An 8705-nucleotide genomic window follows, 5' to 3' on the forward strand; every position below is an offset into this window, starting at 1 on the left:
ACACGGTCAGACTACGTGGCGTGCTCACGAGTTTGAAAACCATCTTTTTTGTACACCGAAACAGAAACCAAAAAATGTGATTTATCAAGCAACATTACATTGAACAAAAAAACAAATGAAATGATAAATTCAACTTGCTTTCAAAACACATAATTCGCGCAGGACAACGGCTGCGGGGTCAGCTAGTCTTTATATATAGAAATTCTCTGACCGTGTGTTTGTAAATGAACTGCTGTACCGATTTTTATGAATTTTATGATTTTTGTGTGTGTTTAAGGAGAATGGTTTAAATTCACAATTTGATCCACTGGAAAATGGAATTTTAAAATTAATTTTTCATTTGTAATTAATTGCTACTTTGGAATATTTTACATTGAATTCGATAGATTGCGCTACCATCGCAATATCCAATATTCAAACCTTAATGTGTGGAATACAATGCTTGCGACAGACTGCAAACGACATCGGTCAAACATTAAAATACACACGTTCTTATGGACGGACCTATTTTGACAGCTGCACGACTACACGACTGCAGACCGACAGTTGTCGTTCTCGCTAACTTCAATGTAATCCTATATTTGCCAACGGCAGTAGAAGGACAGTAGAGTTGACAGTAGAATGGAAGATGGAGAGATGAGGTAGAGTTGTGATACCACTAATATGTAAAATGTAAAATTACTCAAAGCTCAAACAAACCTGACGTTATTTTACAAATAAAAGCATAAAATAGCTCTGTTACATCATTTATAATAACAATTGACGATTTAAACCAAATAAATATACCTATTTACTTATTTTTTGCTTAAAAATATCACTTTGGACAAAATATTAAAATTTCATTGAAGTGCAAGGAATTCGTACGGCCACAACGAAATTGTGTACATGCAAAATGGACAACTGAGTGGTTTTGTGTACATGCCGACCATTGTTATGTTGCTGCCTTCTCACAAACGTTCATGTAGTAGGATTCACAACGTAATTTTCAGTTCACTGTCGTGCTGCTGTACTCTGTCGCTAGCATTGTGTTCCACACATAAATTGGCGTAAACGTGCAATAAACAAAACGCTGCAAAATAAAAGGCGATATCTGTAAACAAGTTTTCATAATGTGGACAGAGTTGTTCATTCTTAAGTAATAAATTGGGTGATTCAATGCATTTTTGGGTAGCTATAACATTTTTGCATATCTGCTAACTACTGAAGAGCGTATCTTGACAGGCAATTTAAAATTGCAAAAGATCTGACATAAAAAAATAGCGGCATAACTGGAGTGTTGATAAAAAGGTCTTTTAAAATTTGAGATATACAGAAATCTTTTCGAAGCATTGCACAGAGCAATGCAACATTTAAATGGGAACGATGAAGTACATATATGCGTACAATTTCAAACTGATCCTTCCTGAAAAAGGATAAAATTGCTAAATATCGTGAATGGTAGAATAGAACTGCAATCAAATACACAGTGCAATGAATTTAAACTGACTCATTTATCATTCGATGAATAATATACCACGGGCATCCCGAAGGACTGCTGCCATAACCTTGCCAGCCGATTTTTTTTTTGTCTTTCAACGGTTGAGAACTATTTCTTAATATGCAATCCACTAGGCTGACAATCGATTGGACTCGATTGATTTCACTAATGCACAGCCCAAATTCAATAATATTTTTACCCCAAAAACCAATACTTTCTTAGCGCACGAAATGCTTTTTGATTAATTTTTATAGAATACATAGTTTGCCATGTATCGTAAGCTAGAAGCTGTCACTTCAGCAGTTTAACAGCGCAGTTTTCATTTCTATGAAAATTTCAAAGAGGCAACGTATCCCATTTGCACATATGCCTACGGCATTTTTAATTCGGTAATATGGAATTTAGAAGCGCGAGTAACAATTCGGTTTTGTTATATTATAAAAATAAAGTACATTTTCAAAATGAAATTTTTCCAAAAAATTAATATTTAATTTAATATTGTTAATTTACAGAAAAAGTATGCAGATTGGGTTGGGAATACTATATCATTGCTCATTTTAAATTTATTATTTTAATTGGTGTATAAAATTTATGCCACCATTCATATATAGTAGTCCAAAAATATGAATTCTTATTTTTCCCAGAAATACATTTGTAAAAAATGATTATCTTATTTTTTTGAGATATACAATTGTAAAAAAACAGGATCTTTATCTTTTTTGTATTTTCAACATAAAAGATTGAGGGAGTTCAAGAGCTCAAAACGTGGGCTACATCAGCTACCTACCCGACGACATTTCGCTAATGATAAAATAAAATTTTCAAGACCTCCTGTCGAGAATTCATACCTGGATAAAGATTCATAAAGGACAGTGCGGCTGGACACATTTGTTACTTTTTGTACTTTCTTCTCAAAACTATTTATTTTGGAATTTGTTACTGTTACAAGTACATATAGATTCATTGTATATATTATTTTTACAAATAAATGCCCCGTCTTCGTGGAAGAGCAAAACACATTGGTCGACGTTCTTATAATGCGCAAGTCGTCCGGAACCACCGATTGAACAGAATAGTAGAAGAGCACTTAACAACTAATGCCAATGTAAGAGAACAAATAGCAAACTCACGTGCAAATGAGAATTCAGAGCAACGCAATCAACGTCTTCGTGCTAATACATTGAGCCAACGTGAGGCGGTACTAAAATCGTCGAGCATTGACACGCACATCATTCAATCGTCTTGCTTTTCAATATGATCCTGAAGTAGACTATTCATCAAAATCGCTAATTACGATTGGTAGTATGGACAATGAATGTCAATATTGTCTTACTTGTAAACACAAAGTTGAATCGGCCGGTTTATGTTGCACATCTGGAAAAATTTCTCTGCCAYCACTAAGTCCGCCACCAGAACCTTTAAAAACGCTATTATCTGGAAACACATCTCAATCAAAGTTATTTTTAATTCTTGCTTCCAAATGACCTCTTTCGGAGCAACATAAATTGTTCATAATGAAGTATACAAATATCAGGCTGTCAATTAATTCAAACGGTTGATGATTTGTGCTAATGAAGATAATAACATTCTCCGATGCTGTCCGCTATTTCATCAGTAAGTTGTCGATATGTATGCGAAAACTGAAAGTGAGAGATTACGATACGTTAAGTTTAATCAAGCAAGACTTCGTTCTGAGGAGTATGTTCATTTGCGTGATGCCATTATTGGTAACGTATGTAGATGGAAGAAATAACATATCGGCACCGCATATATTCTTTCATCATCATATACTGGTAGCCCGCGCCATATGCAAGAATATATTCAAGACGCCATGACTTATGTACGTACTTACGGTCCACCAGATCTTTGCTTCACATTTACATGTAATCCAAACTGGGATGAAATAAAAAATTTTTTGTTACCAGACAAACGTCGATGCATCGCCATGATATCACTGCAAGCGCGTTCAAACAAAAATTAAAATCTTTAATGAATTTAATTACACATCACTCAGTATTTGGCGAAACACGTTGCTGGCTTTATTCTATAGAATGGCAAAAACGAGGATTGTCACATGTGTATATTTTGATTTGGTTAGCAGATAAAGTGCGCCCAGAAGAAATCGACCATATTATTTCAGCGGAAATTCCCAATCCGAATGTTGATCAAGAATTATTTGATATTGTGACTACTAACATGATTCATGGGCCATGTGGTACTTTAAATATAATGTCACCATGCATGGATAATGGAAAATGTATTAAACGTTTTCCAAAACCATGTACAGCTGATACCATTACCAATATAGATGGTTACCCATCTTACCGTTGTAGAAACGTAGACACTGGAGGTCAATCATATGAGTTGCGTCTGTCAAATGGTGTAAAAGTAGATATCGATAAACGTTTGGTGGTCCCATATTGACCATTGCTGTATAAAACGATGAATTATGTAGTTCGGCAAAGTCTATTAAGTAAATGTACACATACATACGGCCGATTTGAATTTATTAAACACATGCACATGAGTAGATCAATAATTTCAACGCTGGCAACCTACAACTCAATAAGGCGAGAAATGTCCGCTTCTATTGACCTTAACAACGGATAAAATATTAGTGGACCTGGAAAAAATTTGGTACATGTGTGCTGAGGGTAYGCTGACAGTCGGGATCTTTAGTTAGAGTTAACACTCGCTAACCTTATAAAAGCAATATTGAATGACATAAACCGTTGGACTGTATCGTATGGACCAAACGTAAATCGTAGCAAAACAGAGTTGGTATTGTACATAGGGTATACTAGTTTGGTGCCCAATAACGAAGCCCTCAGAACAACGCCAAGTCAGTCACAAAATTTATTGTTACATTTGCTATTAGACAGATAGAATAAGTGGACGGCAAGAAAGTTTATTCAATGAAACATAGTAATTTCCTGTTTCCACCCACTACAATAGATTTTCAGATCTAACAAAAGTTGTTATATAGAATTGAAACTAACTCGATCCCAATATTGCCTTCATTTCAAGAGAAGATGGGAAAATGGCAAGGCTGCAATGATCTGGAATGACCGGTCCCTTAATAGGGAAGGTGCCGATACCAAGCTGGTTAATGTCCTCAAAATCGTGCTTGGCACATTAAGGCCAGGKTGGGCACAGAAGATATTTTTGGCACAACGATCGGTAAATTCAGCCGCCATGATGAAACATCACCAAATCGATTTAAGCTGATCGACGCTGCCGGTGTCCGAAATATGGTTACCTGTAATTCATCAAGCTTCCTGGCTGTTTTCGGATCGAAGAGCCAACTAGGTCAATCAGAATTCTGAAATACGGAAAAAACATCTCCAGTAGTTTAGCCATGCGTACGCTCCGAGATCATAACATCGACTCGAACCACTATCTTGGTGCAGCCAAAATACAGCAAACTTCGCACCTCAATGGACCGAATCTTCCATTCCCCGAACATGAAGAAGTTTGAATAGCAATTACACGTCTGAAAACAACAAAGTTACGGGAGCCAATGGATTGCCGGCCAAGCTCTTCATATACGGCAACGAAGAGCTGATATGGAGCATGCATCAGCTCCTTTGTAGAATATGGTCGGAAAAACCACATGCCCGAAGATTACAATTTAATCTTGGGATAAGCCTCCTTAAAATCATATACATAATTTTCTATCAATGCTTACACTTCGGTTCATTCACACTTATACGCCAGTTCGCTAGCCATTCTTCAACAGAACTTAAATGCTCCTCTAATTTTCTTGAATTGAAAATGTGGTAATTATTACGGCTCACTATAGCTGTGTCATCCGCAAAAATTGAAGTTAATACATTGTTAGCTGTTAGAGATCTCCTGTATATATGATGTATAGAGTTGGGCCTAAAACACTGCCCTGTGGTACAGCCCTTATCTGTAGTTCATCAGATATATTTATTTATTTATAAATGTGAAAAAAAATAATACAATTATTTTTTACACGAACAAAGGAGCACTGGCTGCCAGGACCTTCGGCTTCATCAGATATAAAATGTCCCACTTTCACCATAAATTGTCTATTATTTAAATAAGACGCTAATATTTTATACAATTCTAAAGGTGGAATTTGTTTAACCTTAAATAAAAGGCCTTCATGCCACACCTTATCAAACGCCTGAACTACGTTTTGAAATATTGCTGAACAGTACCCCCTGTGCTCAAATGCTTTCATTCTTTCATTAGTAATTCTATTGACTCGATCTTTTGTGTCAGGTTTAGCACGAAAAACGAACTGGTGTGTGTACTCCTATTATATTATTATCATGGAGGAAAAGAGCCATCTTTGATAGTAATACTTTATCAAATATTTTATAAATACAAAGCAAGAGATTTATTGGGCTGTAGGAAGGCGGCTGTGTTAGGTTTATCTATCATTATGATCTGCGACTTTTTCCACGAAATTGGATAGTATCCGAAACCAGTAATTGTATTAAAGAGCAAGAAGAGCACTTTTATAGCAATATTTCGTAACTCAATTATCATTTCTGGAGTAATATTATCGTGTCCAGATGCCTTTTTCGTATTTAAGTATATCTTTTATGATTTTAGTAACTTCCGAAGTAGAAGTCCTAATAGACACAAGTCGCTCGTTAGCGGTTTTGGACAAGGGTAGCAACTTAAATTTGTTCTTTGGGCAATTGGGTTGAAATACATTTTTTAGCTATTCAAACACGGCGGCGAAGAGCTGATAAGGAGCATGCATCAGCTTCTTTGTAAAATGTGTTTGGACGAAAGTATGCCCAACGATGGAATTTAAGTGTACTCGCAACAACTCTTAGAAAAAATTCGTGTAAAGAGAATCGACACACACCACCTCTTCGTCGATTTCAAAACCGCAAAAGAGCATAATGCCACCATGTCTGAATTTAGTATCCCCGTAAAACTAATACGGCTGTGTAAACTGATGGTGAGCAATACCAAAAGCTCTGTCAGAATCAGGAAGGAATACGAAATGACGTTTCAGTCGAGGCGACGCCCTATATTCAATTACTGCTGGAGAAAATAAAACGAGCTGCAGAGCTGAATCAAGAAGGCACAGTCTTTTCTAAGAGTGTATAGCTGCTGGAGTTCGCCGATGATATTGATACCATTGGCCTCAATATTACTGCCGTTAAGAACTTCTCGAGGCTTAATCAGTAAGCGAAGCAAAATAGTCTGGTAGTGAACGAGGACAAGACTAAATAACTCCTATCATCAAACAAACCATCGTCGAACTCCCGATTACTTGATGCTAGTTTCAGACAGTTTAGCTTGATATATTCAGAAAATGTTAATTAATACAATATAAAATAAATAATAAATAAATTGTCAAATTGGTCCGAGTAAAATTCTAATCAATAGAGCCTGCGGAAATACCACCAAGATGTCCATCAGTGTAGCGGTTCGCAGTAAATCCATAAAATAAAATTATACTTATAGTCATTGGGCAAAGGACGTTTTATTACAAATAACTTTTTTCGAGGCAATACAAAACTAAATTTTTGCCTAAAATTAGGTTTTTTCAAAGTCTTCCAAAAATTCAAGTTTTATTTTTTTTTCCTTTTCCCAATAACGAGATTTAGTCATGTACTGGCGAAATGTTTTTAGATGAACCGATAATGAGTTGTCCACTTTAGAGCACTAATTAGAAAAGGGTCACAGAGGGCAAAAGAGAACCTCTTACGGTTTAATGGCTAAGGTTGCTGAAGCAGGCTGTGCTCCGGAGCAGTAGGTCTGCTGCATTTTTCATAGCASCCGCATCCGCTTGGAAGACGCTGTCGTGGTCTAGTCATCTAAAACTGGAGCAAAGCGTTAATCGCCATAGCTGCTGAGGTTCGTACCGCGCCATAAATACTGATTTATCTTGCAAACTAGCACTTTTTTGCGAAAGTATTCTTTCCCAGAGCCTTCCACCATACAAAAATTATTTAGAAAATTTTAAGCTTAAGATAGGTTTCATAGAACCAGAGAACTATCTTTAGTGAGAGTTCCCACCTTTTGCCACTTAAACTTTCTACTGAATGAAACTAGTTCGGTCTTGCTTGGGTTTATGGCAGTGCTGAAGACTTCGACGCCCCTATCCACTGTGTAAGGAGAAGGTAAGGATTTCTCTTCGGGTGCATCTGAAAGGACTAGTCTGGGCTTTCTGCAATGTATTTCCTGAATTGTTTTCTCTGAAATTCCTATGAATTTTTCGAGACGGGCGTACTGCGCAGATCAGAGGTGCTATTGAATTTCATATAAAAAGTTCTGTATCTATAATGAATTCGAAAAGTGACTTACCTCTCCGACTTGTATTCAAATTTCCTCTCTCTCTTCTCTTCTTCAAAATTCTATAGGCACAGCTTCTAGTTCACGATTCAAACCGAAATGCAAAACATTAATTCGTAATCATAATCCATTTAAGAGCCAAAGTCCAGTCCAGGAGTCGGTAAGGTCGTTAAGACCGCAAGTTGGCGGTTGATTATTTAACTGCTAACCTACAAGTGAACTGGGTATTATCGCGTGTAGATCCCTCCCATGTTAACAGTATAATTTTTGAGATAGCATTTGATAGCAATTTTGAAGAAAAATTTAATAAATATATTAATATGTACCTATTCTAATTAAGAAAATTTCATCGATATATATTACATGTTATCAAATAAGTTTGTTTTAATTTAAAGTAGGACTTCTTCTTCTTCTTGATTGGCGTAGTCATCGCTTACGCGATTATAGCCGAGTTAACAACCGCGCCAAAGTCGTTTCTTTTTGTCGCTACGTGGCGCCAATTAGATATTTCAAGTGAAGACAGGTCCTTCTCCACTTGGTCCTTCCAACGAAGTGGAAGTCTTCCTCTTACTCTGCTTCCCCCGGCGGGTACTGCGTCGAATACTTTCAGAGTTGGAGTGTTTTCGTCCATCCGGACAACATGACCTAGCCAGCGTAGCCGCTGTCTTTTAATTCGCTGGACTACATATGTCAATGTCGTCGTATATCTCGTACAGCTCATCGATCCATCGGATGCGATATTCGCCGTGGCCAACGCGCAAAGGACCATAAATCTTTCGCAGAACTTTTCTCTCGAAAACTCGCAACGTCAACTCATCCGTAGTTGACATCGTCCAAGCCTCTGCACCATATAGCAGGACGGGAATTATGAGTGACTTATAGAGTTTGGCTTTTGTATGTCGAGAAAGGACTCTGCTTCTCAATTGCCTACTCAGTCCGA

The 8705-nt window shown here is 36.9% G+C and overlaps 1 long non-coding RNA gene across 6 annotated transcripts in view; it reads right to left on the reverse strand.

Moving 5' to 3' along the window:
- Positions 1-969: 969 nt before the first annotated feature.
- Positions 970-8705, reverse strand: part of LOC108973074 — a 54733-nt gene continuing 46997 nt past the window's right edge. For 2 of the 6 annotated variants that reach the window (XR_001993703.1, XR_001993701.1), the window contains 2 exons: positions 2811-3117; positions 2363-2747 (listed from right to left, as the gene is read on the reverse strand). This is a non-coding gene — a long non-coding RNA (uncharacterized LOC108973074). Of the gene's footprint in view, positions 1070-2362; positions 2764-2810; positions 3118-7777; positions 7975-8705 lie in introns of those variants that run through there. The other 4 variants (XR_001993702.1, XR_001993704.1, XR_001993699.1 and 1 more) reach the window with 4 other exon arrangements.

Source organism: Bactrocera latifrons, unplaced genomic scaffold (assembly GCF_001853355.1).
Source record: "Bactrocera latifrons isolate USDA-ARS-PBARC rearing strain unplaced genomic scaffold, ASM185335v1 scaffold_452, whole genome shotgun sequence".
Taxonomy (NCBI): domain Eukaryota; kingdom Metazoa; phylum Arthropoda; class Insecta; order Diptera; family Tephritidae; genus Bactrocera; species Bactrocera latifrons.